Source organism: Mustela putorius, unplaced genomic scaffold, assembly GCF_011764305.1.
Source record: "Mustela putorius furo isolate JIRA1106 unplaced genomic scaffold, ASM1176430v1.1 tig00003909_pilon_pilon_pilon, whole genome shotgun sequence".
In the NCBI taxonomy this organism is placed as follows: Eukaryota; Metazoa; Chordata; class Mammalia; order Carnivora; family Mustelidae; genus Mustela; species Mustela putorius.
In genome coordinates, this window is record NW_025422057.1 from 17,419,396 (window position 1) to 17,437,155 (window position 17,760).

Genomic DNA, 17,760 nt, shown 5'->3' on the forward strand with positions numbered 1-17,760 from the left:
AGGGACTGTATCTTAGTTCTGGCCATTGGGCGGTGGAAGAGGCCTCATTTGTGGGGAAGAAGCACTGAGAAGGGGCAAGTCCCTTCTACGTCTGATTGACAAAGCTGGGGACAAGCCCTGGTTAACCATGAGCAGAGTCCACTGCCAACACTTGATGGACTTTGTGCATAAACAAAAAATAAACTTTGTTGTGTAAGGGACCAGGATTTCCAGGCTAATTTGTTTCTGCAGCATAGCTGTGTGTATCCCTCACCGTGAGCAACTCCTTTAAAATATACCCTGGTTTTACACAATTGTTGTACACCTGGAAAATTAGTGGATGTTAAAACCACGCAAAAAATATTTTGTTTTTAATACTGGAAACTAGGTTAAGATCATTATAAACAGCCTTTTTACCTACTTAAATGACCAGCAGGAAGTTTGAGAGTTTGTGTAGACCAGGGGCTGCATGTGTTGAGAAAGAACGTTCAGTGCAGTGCAGAACATTTTTTATCCTTGTTTCTCATTATTGGGATAACCAAAATGAACCTGCACAGTTCAAAACTTCCCCTGGAGGAAGAGTACCTCTAGGCCAGTAACCTAGAGACAAGATCAACATGGACTTGACTAGCAAAGCTGTGTGTAGTTTCATCAGTGAGTGGTTCATATATTACAGAATCTTAGAGTACTGGACGATATTCCATAAGATAAGAAAAAAAAAAAAGCCAGCAAAATAAAGGGGTTCTCCGGTCACAGCTTAGGAACCTAAGGATACAGGAACTCTTCAGGCCTGAAGAGTATAGAGCGAGTTTCAGAGTCTTTGGGACATGAAGCGCTGCAAATCTCCCCCAGGGAGATACAGCCCGCACTGTTACCCACACTTTTTGAGCAGTCAGTCCTTTTGTTCCAGAGCTTTCTACAGAACTCAGTTTCTACAGGATATGCAATCTCCACTTCACAGATGAGCACACCAAGACCCACGGAGAGTGAGTGACTTGTGTCAAGTTTTCAGTGAATTAGTAGCAACGCTAGACTTAGAACCTCACTTAAAAATCATTATTCTCAACCTTAAAAAGGAATTAAGTGAGATATACGCTCCCATGTGGAAGAACCTCAGAAACATTACCCAAAGTCGAAGAGACCAGACACAAATGGTCACAAATTATAGGATTCCATTTATAGGAAGACATGGAGAATATGTTTCCATAGAGACCAGAGAATGTTGCCTGCCAGGGGCTGATGGAGTATGGAGAGCGGAATGAGTGCTTAAGGCATATGGGGTTTCCTTGTGGGGTGATTAAAACAGTCTGGAACTAGATAAAGGTGCTTGTTGCCTAACATCCTGAATGCACTAAATGCCATGGATTTGTATACTTTAAAATGGTTAATTTTATGTTATGTGACTTTTATTAAAAATGAATAAATAAACAAGGTTAAAAAACAATATCCTTTTCTCTATACTATGGTCTTATCAATTTGAGTTCTCCAATATACTAGAAAGTAGCATGGCAGAATGATCTTTTCTATATGTTTTCTCATATTATTGTTACAAATATTATTTTATTACTTTTCATTTTCTGGTTATTGTGTAAGAAAGTGGATGCCATCAAACTATAGTGAAAAGTATGTTATGGGGATTGATTATAGGCTGAGAAAGATAATTCAGCTACTTTGAATGGGGTAGAGTGGTTTTCCATCCATTAGCTACTACAAGCTAGAGTCTGTGTTCTGCACAATCGAAGTATCAGGGCACTGGAGTCAGATGAACAGAGGTTCAAATCCTGACTCCATTACTTCACAGCTATACAGTTACAGCAAGTTATTCAAATTCTCTGAGCTTCAATTTCTTTATGTGATGTGGAGCAGTAAATCTCACAACACAGAGTCACTGGGTGAATTAACAGCAATGACGTAGGTAAAATGTCTAGAACAGAACCTGAATCCATAATATGAAATCAACCCAGGTTCCAGTACATCCAAGCATGCTTTTTTTCCTGGAAAGCATACCAGGAATACCATTCCTTCAGAGGGCCAGAGAGGTGCCCCAATCTATACGAGGGCTTTTCTTTCTGAAGTTGAGGACATAGTCGGCTCCAAGAAAGAATTTCAGAGTGAAGATTTTCTTTGTTCTCTGACTCCGTGGGATGCTCTGTTGTACTGTGTAGATCAGAAAGTGAGAGCATTGGGCAGAATATCTTATGCATATGCATGTGTTTATAAAATAAGTATCTCTAGAAGGGAACTCCTTCACATAATCAAGTCTGTCAGAAGAAAGACTCTCTGGAACCTTCATCTTTTGATCAATTGGGAACTAAGTGGGCATTTTAAGAAAAAACAAACACCTTTAGGCACAATTAATATGTTTCTTTAATACATTATGGTTCCTTTCATCTCTACTCAGTTTTAATAGCATAAAATGGTACCTCAGAAAAAATACAGGAAAAATACGGAAAAGATTTTAAAATAATTCAGTAGTCACACAACTGTCCATTGTACTACACAGAAGGACTTATGAATTGCAGATGGCAGGTTTGGGAGATTTGGTTTGTAGGAGGACAGAGCACCCTGAAGGCCTTGAGATTTATCTGTACCCAACCATCAAACTGTTGGGTGCCATTTTCCAGTTTAAAAAAAAAATAAGCGAAGCTACTAACTCTAGTCACTGGAACTCAGCAAGCTTAACTCAAAGCTGCTTAAGCCATTCTGGGAAACTGACGAGCAAATTAAAACATTTTCATTCCTAAACTGCTGTTAGAGAAGCTCATTTCCAGATAATTTCTAAGTTCGGTAAATAGTCACTCCCCAATCACAGAGTGCTTTACACTGGTCCATTGTGGGCTATGTGGGAGCCCAAAGACAAGAAGCTGTCCCATCAGGGAAGCCTCACTGGCTAGACGGTGAGTTAGCTCCTATTTTTCCAAGATTGTTACTTTTTAATTCCAAGATGAGGGAAAACACAAATAAGCTTCCCGCTAAAAGCCAGTTCTCTCTCAGGAGTTAAGTGGTGGTGAAACAGAATGAGAAGAATGAAGGGCATAGGATAAATCATATGGGAGGAAATCCTTTTAGAAAAAAAATACAAAGCAAGGGTCTAGAAATGAGAAGGAGGGGCATGGGAGAACTTTCTGGCACCCTCTCTTGCAAAAGGAATGTGGATCATGGGTTCAAATGCTCCCCACGTATAGACTGACCCAAAACCAAGATATCATCCAGGGGGCAAGTGCCCAGGGGTTCTGAGTGTTGCAATGACGTCATCTGCCCCTCCAAAAGCCATTCACTTGGCAATCTGCAAGGCTCATCTATTCAATTGATTACACAGAGAAAACCTGTTGGATTACTCATAACAAAGTGAGTAACGAGCAACAGAAATATGAGACAGTTAATGAGTCTGTTCTCATGCGTATTAAAGCAGGTCGCTGGAATTGGGTAGCCCAAAGTGAAAACTCAGACCTAAAAAAAAATAAAAGCAAAAACACGTGCATTGAAAAAGATTAAAAAAAAAAAAAAAAAAGCTGGCAAGATAGTTACCAAAATATTAACAATGATTATTTCTGGGTGATACAGTTTTATCCGAATTTTATAATTATGGAAACACTTTCATAAGAAAATTTTACATTTAAAAGACAAAATACAGTTTGGATCAAATGCTTTGGGATCAAAGAACAATATAAAGTAATGTTCAGTAAGCACTGAAGAAGAAACGGATGATCCAAATATTAAGAAAACAGACATAAAAATAAACCAACCCAAACGGATCCCAATCCACTGAATGAGAACTAGTCCCCACGCAGTAGTAGGTTGAATAACTCAAAAAAAAAATGGAAAAATGGTAAAAATGTGGTCTTTTATGATAAAGACATGATTTAAAATTCTTTGATGGCCCAATTTAAAATAAAAAATGATTAAGTGGCTCTTACCTCTACATGTAAAATGAGTATTACACACTTTTGTGCCCCAAGGTTTGGTTCGTATATTCCCAAACAGTAATTCTGTATTTGACTGATATGATCTAAATACCTAAAATAATCTCACTTTGCAACAGAACTAGAATATTAATCCTATAATACCTAAATATCAAGATTATGATCCATAAAATTTCATGCGGTATTGTTTTTAACACTCTAAGAAAAAAATGTGCAAGCATATGTAAAGAGTTCAGTTATGACGCAGACATAGTATGGAATACTAAGCAATCCCTAAAGAGTAATTCAGATCCACCTGTACAAACGCGGAAATATGTATACAAATTATCGTCGAATGGAAAAAGAAAGGCACAGGACAGTACGCATGGTATTATTTTCTGTTGTTAAAAGAGGGAAGTGTGATTCTGCACATGTAATCTAGGAAGAACTTGGCCTTCTCTTCTCCAATATATGTACAGAGCTTGCTCTCTCCCTTCCTTCTGGGCTCTGCCTGAAAATCATCTCAGAGAAGCTTGCCCTGATCACCAAATCTGAAGCCGAACCCCCTGGAATGTTCTACCCTTTAGTCTACTGGATTTGTCTTCATAGCACACATCACTACCATATTTTATATTACAATAAAAATGTAATATAAAATATGGTAGTGATGTGTGCTATTGACTATCTCCGCATTAGAATACAGTTGTCATGAGAAGGGACACCTCATCTGTTTGTCACTGTTGTTTTCTCAATACTTGTTCCTGGTACACAATAGGTGCTCAAATATTTGTTGAGTGGATGAGTAAATAAATGTAATATCTAACTATATACATACACACACACATACAGACATATATGTATGTACATATATTTATGCACATAAATATAAACTTAATTACAGATGAAATGCGTAAATACATAGAAAAATCTCAAAATATATACATCAACTATTAATAGTGGTTACTCTTAGGAATGGGACAGATGATGGGGCGCCTGGGTGGCTCAGTGGGTTAAAGCCTCTGCCTTCGGCTCAGGTCATGATCCCAGAGTCCTGGGATAGAGCCCTGCATCCGGCTCTCTTCCTCCCGTCTCTCTCTCTCTACCTGCCTCTCTGCCTATCTGTGATCTGTTGAATAAATAAATAAAATCTTAAAAAAAAAAAAAGGAATGGGAGGGAAGAGGGCCCTTATATTTTTTATATTATATGCTTCTGCCTTGTTTGAATAATTTGCAATAAGGATGAATTATGTTAAAATAAAAAATACACAGAAAATTTTCACATAAGGACCAGGGTTTGTAGAGCCTATGTAGCAGCTTTAAAATATGTCCAGTGATTACATTTGGGTATCCAGTTTCTCAGCTGGAATGGTTGACAACTGAAGATATTTTTATCAGTTACAAATGTGATCTTTTTACTTTAGGCAGTGGTTCTCAAACTTTAGTGTACACAGAATCATCTGCCCAGTTTGTTAAAAATATAGAGTCTCGGGGAGCTCCTGGGTGGCTCAATGGGTTAAGCCTCTGCCCTCAGCTCAGGTCATGATCTCAAGGTCCTGGGATCAAACCCCACATTAGGCTCTCTGCTCATCAGGGTGCCTGCTTCCCCCTCTCTCTCTGCCTACTTGTGATCTCTCTCTGTCAAATAAATAAATAAAATCTTTAAAAAAATGTAGAGTCTCAAGGCCTATCCTCGAAGAATCTGAACAGGGGTTGGGTAGCAGGAATTTCTATTAAAAAAGTTATCACCTAAGGTGATTGACTCAAAGCTCACCATTTGAGAAATGGCTCAAGATAGATTTGAGATAGGGAAGATGGAATCAACATATATTTAATGAGGAACGATTATCTGCCAGGCAATTGTGGTTAATTAACATCAGATAAGTTTAATTAATCGGTTGTTAGTGGATGAGTATTTCAGCTGGCCACATTTGCAACTAACTGGTAAGTGGTTAAACACTAACAAACTGAAGAGAACAAAAAACGTTGGAAGTGAAATGTTATGATGCTGGTTTTGTGGTTCCACTTGTGTGAATTTTTAAATAATCTTAAAGAGTTAATAAAATGATGACACTATACCATCTATATATGGGTATATATGATGACACTATACCATCTATATATGGGTATATATGATGACACTAGCTATATATGGGTATATATGATGACACTATACCATCTATATATGGGTATCTGAAAACAAAGGCCAGAGCATATCCCCACCACACAATCACCATAGTGAAGTACCAGTTGGAAAGCTTTCATTCTAGCCCCTTCTGACCACTACTATGTCCCTTCACTAGAGACAGGTAACCTGCTGGAGTTGAACTAGATAGCTAGCTATAAGATCTCTTGTGGCTCTATCAACCTATTTTTCCAATATACATACCAGCTTTTCCTTCGTGTATCCCTGATACTTCTGTGACAGGTGCTTCCATAGGCGATGACTGTAGATGCCTTCCCAGTCTTTTACACTCACGCACACGTGCACACAGAACCATAGGCATATCCATAAAGGTTTCCAATACACCCAACTCACACACCCATTTTGCCCTTATTCTCTTAAGAAATACCCATCACAGGAAACAATTTCAAAAGGGTAAGTGAAAAATAACTTTGGGATGACTCAGTGAAAAAGGTATCAGAAACTGCTGATTTAGAGACCCCAAACAGAACAGCAGCAGGGGCAAACTGGTGTTACAAGGGCCATGAAGCTCTGAGCCCATTTTAAGTACCCTACGACTGTGTCTGGAATTCTCATTTTTTCTGCTCTCATACGTTACTTCATTTACAAGGATTTATCCTAGTAAAACTATTTCATAAGAAAACATAAAAATGAGAAGGCATTTTAAAACAAACAGACAAACAAACACCCTTCTCAGGAATCCTGGAGATTTCTAGGTAAAATGATCCTGGAGATCTCTAGGTAAAATGAAACACCAGCAAATACATCAGCACCCACGAAGATATCAAAATAACATCTTGAGAACCAAGAGACACAAGGGCTCAGTTCATACATTTTCCCCTTCACATTTCATTCTGGACTAATGGGGGGGGCTCCATCTGCCTCGCTGCCAGAATAATCCATATTCCACTTAGTGTTGTTGATGGTGGAGAGGAAGGAAATGAAAGAAAGGGGATGCCTCAAGAGGACGACAAAGAACAAGATCACAAGGACACTGACTGCTAATTAGCAACATACTATAAATATGGGTAAATGCACAAGTCTTTCAACTCGTGAGCCCCTAAGTTCATATCTTGGATGGAAGTGAAAATGTGTTTGTCAGTACCATGCTGGTCTCTTTTCTCAAAAGATGACGGACAACAAGGAGCTGGGCGGAGGGCCGCTGCAGAGACGTGTGGGGACAGTAGATGAGCCGTGGCTGCAGAGCCTGCATTGGACCAGTGCGGTCCTCTCCTCCCGAAGCAACTTGTTTCCCATCAGTTCTTATAATCAGAAAACAGTCTGTTCTTTCAGTAGGGGCAGTTTTCCCCCCTTCCCTGAATAGTGCCTAGATTGTCCATCAGCAACTGAGAACCCTCGTGAGCTGTTTTTGAGCCCCTCCTCAAGCACTGAAGATTTTGTCTGAATCAGAGGAATCCTGCAGGAATGGATTATAAAGCACCTCCAGGCTTGGGTACTAAGTCCCAGTGCCTTCTGGGAAGCGAATTCAATTTATAGCCCCAATTTTGTGCTCTAAGTCCTGGTGGGGAGAACAGCCCCTTGGCCACACAGGAGCCAGCCCAGCAGCTGTTTAAGATGACGGGATCCAAAGAGAGTTCTTAGCCAGGAGGCTGACGATAATGGCTGAGGCATCAAGTGGTCCAAAGGAAAGAAAAGATTCAGAGAGTTCTGTTGTTTTTTTTTTTTTTTAAAGAATTATTTTAATACTGTTGAGAAGAAAGAAAAATATATCTACACATATACACTCCTTGGCTTTTTTGGACTGCTCTAATAAAATGGGAACATGGTGTTTTTAGCTTTCTCTTAAAAGCCTCTAGCCTGTCTCTTTCCTGCTGGATTTACAATGCTAAAGCAAAATCCCAGAAACCTATTTCTGTTTACTTAAGAAGGATAAAGTGTTACCCCAAAACAGAGGGGCTTTTTACAGAGATTGGAAAACAAATGGTTTAAGAGCATTAAGATCTACATATCTCTCATGCCAGCACATTTAAGGTCATCAATCAAACATAATCCCGAACATACGAGGTGCAAAAGTGCTAAAAAGGCCCCATTAAAATCCAAGCCTTTTCAGGTGCACCACCCAATCCTGAGAGTTATATACAAAGCAGAAACAGCTCAAGTTTATACACACAATACCATTAGGGACAATTTATCATGTCTTTAAAAGTGATCTATGGTACATTGTGAAATTGCTTATTAACTCCAGAAATAACAAACCCAGCTTGTGTTAATGCACTCGAATACTCAGAACTGAAATTTTGAAAACTTAAGCTAGAATCTATTCATATTTACAGCTTAAACTTTCTATTAGTTTACCTCCTAACTTGTATTTCAGATTTCTAAATTCATATTTTTCAACTAGCGTTAGATACTACAGCTATTTCGACAAAAAGTTTTAAGATATTTGAAATAGGTTTGCTTAACCAAATGCCTAAAAGAGCAAAGATTACACAAACAAAGTGCCAGTCTGCACTTACTTCCCGATTCTTCTTTAACCCATTATAAAGAAACGTGTATTGTGACAGACTGCCCATAGTTCTGGCTCATCCATGACTTCATTACACTTTTTTTTTAAAGGTAGTTTTTGTTCTGTAAATACAAGATTTCATACATAAAGATAGCACTCTTAGTCTGCACTAGACTCTACCAAAGCTATTATAGAAGTAAGTAAAAGGCAAAGCTCAAAACCAAGGACAAATCTTGCTGTATCTCATGATGATTAATATAAAACTTTATGATGTTCCTCGACTTGCAAGGGGGTTATGTTTTAAGAAACCATATTAAGTGGAAAATACTGTAAGCTGAAAATGCATTTAATACACCCAGTGTACCAAACCTCATAGTTTACCCCTGCCTACCTTAAACATGTTTATTAGAACATTTATATTAGCCTATGGGGCAAAAGCATCTAACACAAAGCCCATTTTATAATAAAGTATGGAATATCACATATGGTTTATTCAACACATACTAAAAATGAAAAGCAGAATGGCTGCATGAGTACAGAATGGTTGTAGGTATACTGACCATGGCTGATGGGGAGCTGTGGCTATAACTGCCTAGCATTACGAGAGAGGACTGTACGGCATATCACTGGCCCAGGAAAAGATCCAAGTTCAAAATTCCAAGTAGGTTTCTGCTGAACGGGTATCACTTTCCCACCATCATGAAATCAAAAGATTCTAAGTCAAACCATCTTAAGACAGGGACCATCTGTATATTCTGAGGCCCCTTTGGTCAGCACAGGTCCTGCTTTCCAGGTTGGCTTTTAGGTATACTGATAGGCTCACCACATGGTATTGGTACAATTCTGTGCTCACGCTCCGATATAACAACTGTATGTTTGTGTATCAGATGACTGACTACCCACACACAGAAAACATCACCTTTTGTGTTTCTTAGCAAGCTGGCCCTGTAGCATGAAAACAACCAGAGCTAAGTGAACAGCTAGTTCTCTCTGTCTTGACTCCCACACCTGAGAAATGCTCTTCTTCCAGTGCTCATTCAGCAAACAAGCACTGGTACTACGGGTCAAGTACTGTGTTAGACACTCCACCTACTAAATGTACACCATATTTAAGGACTATAGAGCCAGAAAATGAAGGCAAATGTGCAAAAACTGTGCAATATTTCCAGGGACTCTGGAGTGGTCAGTTCCATATGGAAGAGTATGGGTCGGGAAAGGTGTTGCCCTGTGGATGGTTAAGAATTCAAGGCTACAGGTCATTACTGGAATAGCCAAGGCAGAAACATATATATTACAAAGACCCCTAAAGACAGAGTTCAACGGTCAGGATCACTGGAATAATACACATGAATCTAAGTGGTAGCACAATGAGGTGGCATGGTTCACAGGTTAGGAGAACATGGGTTCACATTTGACTCTTTTCATGCTCTATGAACTTGGGAAAAGTACTTAACCTTCAGTTTTCATCTTAAAAACGGGCACAATGATGCCTATTGCATAAGGATGTTGTGGAGACCAAGAAAAATATATATAAAAATACTTGGGAAGTGTACCTTAATCCAATACTCCTCCAGTCCTGTTTTGTGAGATGTTTGCTTGTCAGACCTCTGATATGCTCATGGACAATCTGACTCCCCAAGAGAGGGGTGCAGCCTGCAGCGGTGCACACAGGCACTTGACCATGAAGCCCTCATCTGGTGGAACACCTACTTTTCCCAAGCACATTTAAATGTCTTTAAATATGGATCTGCTTAGAGTTTATAAGCGACTATTAGAACACTTATTTGAAACTACCAAAACAAGAGTATGAATGAGAATAAGTAATTTTCTACAAACTTCAGCTATGACCAGCAAACAGCAACCAACTGGGTGTCTGAATTTCTCCCCGAATGGAGAAAACCACAGTGCCTTATATAGAATTAAACCCTGGCCTATAATCAAAGGCTTCTGACATTGGCCCTGGTCTATTACACGCCGCACAGCCCATCTGTACCCTTAACTTCACTTCTAAGATCCTCATGCTCCATTACCCTAACTTTCCTTTTCTCTTGTTTGTCCTATTTCTTGGCCATGGCTCAAAATTCCATTCATAAAGCATCGCCTCGCTCTCTCCAGTCTATCCAAGTTCAACTGTTCCTTGAAAACCAGGTTTAAAATGGACGCCAACCAGAAGTCTTCTGACTTTTCTCCAGTGGAATCCATTTCGTCCTTTCCTAGAAACCAGTAATAAGTAGTCTGCACCGTGTTGTAGCTGTCAGCCTGGCAAGCCAGCCTTCCCCAGAGCAGGGCTCTGTCCTTCCCCCTCCCACCTTAGTGCCTGGTCCAATGTATTACACATTAATGAACAACAGTAACAAAAATGCTTCTTGGATCTATGGCTTCAGTGTTATGACCAGTAATAGTTAAGAGCTCAAAGAATAAGACACTATATCCCAATAATGAAATATAAAAGTCCAATAATAATTAGGTGAAAGGAACAATGCACACTGTTAATGTTACAGGCACTTGCTCACCAGGACTGAAAACACGGTGTGCTTTTACCTGTCTCAGAGGTTTCCACACTGTCGCCAGAATTATTTTAGTGGAGAGTTTTAAAAGTCCTGGGACTATTTCCAGATTGATGTTGAACAGTTCTAAAATGAAAAATACAGTCCAGGGGGTCAAGCCCCCCCGCAACTTGGATGTCCACATTTTCAACACAGGATGTCCTTTCAATGATGCCCTCCCCCAGCTGGTGTCTCCTTCGCCTTCGCTTCTAACTTCCCTCCTCCCCACCGAATCCCTCCACTCATGAGTTGGCAAATAAACTGCTTCCACTGGCAGGAAACAGGTAAGAAAGACCCTGCACTTTTTATCCCAAGCCTTACTAACAAGGAAGGAAGTCAATTAAAGTCTCATCTAGCAGACATTCTTCTCCCAGCTGTGTCTAGTCAAGAGCAGAATGATGATTATATGCATCTGGGCGAAACATTAAAGAGGAATGCTCTGTCAAAATTAGGTATGGTTTGGAAATAAGACACAAACATAGTTTGTATATTCTGTAGAAGCAACATTAAAACAGCACCAGGCCAGCTTTGTAGCTTGGGTGCCTCCAAGGTGCAGGCAGGGTGTGGTTCAAAGAAGAGCTATGGGGGTGTCAGGCCAGCTTCTGAAATGAGACTGTAAGGTCCCCGAGCATGGGGCCCACATTGGCTCCAACCCTGGGAGGCTCCCCCACCCCGAAGCCCTTGCTCTTGTACAGGTACTTGGGTCAGAGGAATTATGCTTATTAGCATATCTGCCCCCTTTCCACATATTTCGTTCCAGTAAGCCCCCTTCTACTGTTTCTCCCAAAGAACAATTTCATTCCAGATGCAACGGATTGGCTCAGACCATGCATACACTTATCCCTTCAATCATGGGAGCCAGTGGGAAAAAACAAACACAAAAAACAAAACTAGTTCAGTTTTGATGCGATACACACCTTACGACCATTTTCCGAACCCCCTGCAGAGTATGTATTACTTCTTTAAAAAATAAAGAACAATAAAAACCCTGTTTACTGAGGTGTCAGGCATTAATTCCAAAGGATCTGTTCACCTTTCCTTAGAGATTCTCCTAGTCATTTATTTGTGGCTCCGGGACACAGAGGGTCGCGCTAAGAAAGCTCACTTCCATCATTTCAGTGTACTTCGCTCACCTCTTCTCAGCCCGCCTGCCGGACTCCCCTCATCAGCCATCATGCTTTCCCACCTTCTGCTGTTCACCTTGGATACCCTAATACTATTCAGTCAAGGTAGACTCCGCATGCCCTTGGCCCCAGGGTCCCACCATGGTTTGTACATTCTAGTTATCAGTATTTTAAGGCTCAACTCGAAAATCATCTTATTTTCTAACCCTAAGTTATGAATATAAATCTTATCATACTTGTTTAGATTTGCATTTAGGTTTAATAATTTCTTTGCTCACTTTTTTTCTTGTACTGTAGATCTTCCTTCAGGAGTCATTTTCCTTCTTTCTGAAGTACTTCTTCTAAAAAGTTCCTTCAGTGAAAATCCACAGATGGATCTTCTCTCTTAGTCTCTGTTTATCTAAAAGTGTTTTGCTCTTAATATGGAAAGATACTCTGCTGGGATGACAATTCTAGGCTGATAGTTATTTTTCTCTTACAACTTGGAAGACATTATTCTACCATCTTAGGACTGGCTCTTAAGATGACTAGTTTCAATCAAACTTGTCATTTGTTTATAGGTGATATGTCTTTTTACCTCTGGCTGCTTTTACTTCCTGTTAGTTCTGGTGTTCTGCCCTTTTGCTACAATGTGTCGAGATGTGAAATTCTTTGTATTTATTTTGGTTGGTATATATTGTGTATTTGTGGATTTAAGTCTTTTGCCAGATATGAAAATTCTCAGCTATTATCTCCTCAAATATTGCTCCTCTAACTTCTCATTCTGGAACTCTGATGTGGTGTTTTCTAGATCTTCTCATTAGATCTTCTAGGACTCAACAGCTCCCTCATGTTGTCCATCTCATTTTTCTCTGTGCTCAGTTCTGCATAATTTCTTTGAATATATTTTCTAATTCACTAGTTATCTCTTCAGCTTTATTTAATCTTCTTTAAATGCATTCATTCAGATTTTAGTATCAAAAAGTTCCATCTGATTCTTTGTGATCATGTTAAGCTTCATATTCCTTGATCATCTAAAAATTCCATTTTTATTTTCTGTAAGTATTATATATACATGCGTATTTATATTCTATGTTGATAACTCCAGTATTTGAGAACCATGGGAAGTCAAAATGTGTTGTTTGCTGTCTGACTCCTACTTATGGTGATGTTTTTTTCTTTGTGCATTTGGTAAATTTTTTATTGTAAGCTCATATTTTGCTAAATGTAACCTGCAGGGGCGGTGCCTGGGTGGCTCAGTGGGTTAAGCCTCTGCTTTCGGCTCAGGTCATGATCCCAAGGTCCTGGGATGGAGCCCCACATTAGGCTCTTTGCTCAGCGGGGAGCCTGCTTCCTCCTCTCTCTCTGCCTGCCTCTCCACCTATTTGTGATCTCTGTCAAATAAATAAATAAAAATCTAAAAAAAGAAAAGATATGTAACCTGCAGGAATCCAGACAGCCTAATTTAGGGATGCCTTTTCCAGAAAAAAAAATTTACTTTTGCTGGAAGCCAACTGGTATGATCTACCCAGGACTAGTCTAACCCTTTCAATTGCCCTGGTTCCACAGAAAACTTCCAAGGTTAGCTCTCCCGCTTTGTGTGTTCGTGTGTGTGCCCCCATGTGCACCCGCAAGTGTGTGTGCACTCCGCCATCTTAGGTTTTCAAGTGCAGTGCTGGTGGTTGCGTTTAGTCCCCAGGCATCTTAGGTTTTCTGCTTCACGTACAGCTTTATTCTGGTTTTAGCTTACTATTTGCCCCTTTCCCTCCTTGGAGACATCCCTCATTTTTTTGAAAATACTTCAATGCATCAAATAATATTTTCATTCATCTCACATCCAGTTATGTCATAGATTCAGATATCTTATCTGTCTCAACCAATGTAGCTTTTTGTTTGTTTGTTCAGTTCAAAAGTTCTAAGGTTTGACCATTCAATAAAATCACTACCGTTAGTTTCATTGTTTTCTAGAGATATGTATTTTACTTTTTATTTACAAAATAATAGACTGTTAGAGGGGCAAGGCATTCAAGTGATTATTCAACACAGCATTTCCTGTGGGAGGCACTGGTGGTATTTTGGTCAGGAGGATCCTTTGTCCATTTGACTGTCCCAAACACTTCAAGGCATTTATCATACCTGGCTTCTACCTGCCAAACACGGGTAATTGACACGATTGAAAATATCACTCATTTCCAATAGCCTCCTAGGTTGAGAACTTTGATGGTTGATCCTTTCATTTTACAGATGGAAAATGTCTGCTTTTAAGATGAAGGGTAAAACCCAGAGATGGCCCATGAGGAGACTAAATGTGATCGAGCTCTCATCTGTCCCTGGGCTCATTCCTCCACATTGTCCTTCAGTTCCTTGGGGTGCTGTACTCCTTTCTGCAGCAGGGCCTTTGTATTGGCCCTTCCTTCTATCTGCTGGCCTGTTCCCACCGCCCACCCTTCCCCACTCAAAAGGCCTACTAACTCCTATTCATCTTCCTGATCACACATCAAATGTGACTTATTTAGGAAAATTTCACTGACCTCCCAGACCAGGATCAAGATCTTTTCCATGCTTTAGTAGTCCCCTGGACTCCTGTCAAGCCACTTAATATGATTTAAAATTTCTATATGATAGCAACTATAAGGTCCATGGGGGTAGAAATGTCTCTTTTGTTCACCACTGATTTATCTGTACCTAACAACTGACTGCTACATAACAGGGGCTCATCAATATTTGTTAAATACATGAACAACCTAAAAAGCCACTGATGTGTGACCCATTCGAAAAAGAAGGGATATGATCTCTAGGAAAAGGTCAAGACTCCACTGACAGTACCCATTAGGACCTGAGTTGCAAAAGAAGTATTTCTAAATATTAATTTAAATGTCCTTTTTGCTGTCATCTGTTCACCAAATGGAAATCTCTCAATCTAGAGTATCTCAGAAAAAACTCTTCCTTGCTACACTACAGTGACAGTTGATTCTTGCAAACAATGTTTTGCTCAAGATGTTCAATGATTTCACATTTAATGCATATATATTTCCTCCAGAAAGCCAATACCATGGACTGCCACACTGTCTTATTGGAAATCCTTAACCTGTTGCCAATAAGAACTTCGGATAATTATGGATTTTTAAGTTTTCAGTTAATAATTTCAACAATGATCCATTTGCCATATATTCTGGAAATGTGAATCTCATTATCTGTCTACTCCATCCGTTTTCTTGGATTGAGTCATCAATACGATTCTACTTAAAGGCTACTTATCCATGCTGGTCACATACTTATGAAAAAAAATACCCACATACTTTTTTGTCTATATTCTTATCCGTGCAACTGACCTTGCTTTCTACTCACTGTGAACCCCATCTGATGCCACTGACCTCAAGGGATTTACACTGTCATGATCCTTTCGTACCACACCTTGTGACCAACACCTGACAACAGCCTCTTCGGTTAATCTGAATTTACAAACTGGTCAAGCCTATAAAGTCTCCATATATTCTCAAGTTGTCCTACTATCTCAAGGTTTCCTTGTCTTTCCGAGCACACAGCAGCTCTTTTGGGTTCTCTATAGTTATCCAGAGGAAAGAAAAGAAAATTCCTATCAAAGACTCTTTTTTTTAAAAAAAAATTTTTTTTTTAATTTTTTTTGGTCAGAGAGAGTGAGCACAGGCAGACAGAGTGGCAGGCAGAGGCAGAGGGAGAAGCAGGCTTCCTGCTGAGCAAGGGGCCCGATGTGGGACTTGATCCCAGGACGCTGGGATCATGACCTGTGCCGAAGGCAGCCGCTTAACCAACTGAGCCACTCAGGTGTCCCCAAAGACTCTTATTTTTTGAGGATGCCCTCCAAAAGATAATTTCTCAAGAGACTAAGGTGGTCAACCATCCACCTGGTATGATAAAATCATGGGTGGTCTTTTTGTTTTTCCCATAAACTTACGGCAAACCACAAAACAGCAAACCAATTATACTATCACTGTCTACACGTTTTTTCTGCCTTCAAGTGTAGAAAGGTTTCACTGCACTCTTAAAAAAAGTAAACCATCACCCCCTTAGATGACAAGGGCATGAGTAAGCAAAACAGGTTGTGGAGAAAGAAGAGAAATACTTCATCATTTGATAAAGCTGGATGCCAGTTGTCCCTGCACCTTAAAAAGTCCTGAAGAAAACTTGCTTCATGAGACTTAAGACCAGGTCTGGCAAAGGTACAAAAGTCAGGTAGGGTTGCCTATAATTCCCTCCCTTAAATAACAAACTCAGGTTAGCTGAGCACATTAACATGAATTAAGTCAGCTTTAGGAAGCCTACATGGAGGGGTTATTTCCTCTAAAAAACATTTCTCTTTGTATAAAGCTAAAAAATCATGAACATATTTTCACCAAATGAAACATGGACTTCTGGAGAGAGTTGAATGGGGGAAAAAAAAATTGAAGGAAAAAAATGGAACACCAAAAAGAGATGGTTAACGGGAGGCTGTTGCATTTCCCAAGCAAGCAATATGAGTTTAATTGAGGCTGACGCATGACAGACTCGCATGCACAGTATCGCCCAGGCCCCGACTGAAGCTGCTGACAGAGGGTAAATGGTGCACGGCAGCGGGGCCTGCCCTGGCCTGGCATGGCGACGGAAGTGCATTGAGCCTGTCAAGAGACAGCACGAGGGCTAATGAAGGGCAGCCCTTGTTTTTAAAATTCTTCTCACTTAGTTTTGGATCAGACTCTACACCATAGAGCCTTCTCAACCTTTTAGTGCTCAGTTAAGGATATGTGACACTTATTTAAAAATTAATGCATTCTAATCAATTTCAAGTTAGACAGCAAAGAGTCTGCAAAAAAAGGGGAGACAAAAAGAGAAAAAGGCAGAAGGAGAAGAGGGGGAAAAAGGCAAGAGAGAATGAGCTCTATAAATCTGGAAGGAGGTAGAATGCATGAGAAGTCTGGCGTAAAAAAGTACCTATGTGTTTTTGGACATCTTTGTAGAAAGAATTTTGTAGAGATAGACATGCCAGTGTGAGAATGCAGTTGGGGGAGGGTATAAAACATCCTTTGTATATTCTCCCAATAGTGTAAAAAGTCCAGGAACCAAAGAGTGAAGAGACTCATACAAAAAGAAATTTTAACGTTTGTAAAAATACCACAAATACAGCCTTAAAAAAAAAAAAAAAAAAACAACAACTTCCTTCCCCCAACCACCACAGGATTACTGTATATCCTATTAGTAAAACATTTTCTTCATTGCCCCATGGTGGAGAGTCTTCTGAAATGACTGAATATGTGTATCGAATATGTGCCTTAAATAGAAACAGTATTATTTATATTCCTGATTTAATAAATATTAAAGAAAAATTATCATTCATTTAAAAATAAGTATCCAGAGACGCAAGCATCAAGTCTATATTACCTGTTTTATTTATCCTATTGCCAATATAGAAAAGGGCTTATTGCATATTGTATTTACATGTTTTAGGTACTTAAAAATCACACATATGTAATCCACATTTTAGAGGTTATTAATTGTGAAAGACTTCTTTAAAAAGGTGTTGGCCATTTTAGTATAAATAGTGGAAGGTAGAAAGAAATCACTCTGG

At 39.5% G+C, this 17,760-nt stretch overlaps 1 protein-coding gene across 21 annotated transcripts in view; it reads right to left on the minus strand.

Moving 5' to 3' along the window:
- Nucleotides 1–17,760, minus strand: part of VTI1A (vesicle transport through interaction with t-SNAREs 1A) — a 351,923-nt gene that overhangs the window by 179,774 nt on the left and 154,389 nt on the right. The window lies entirely within an intron of this gene.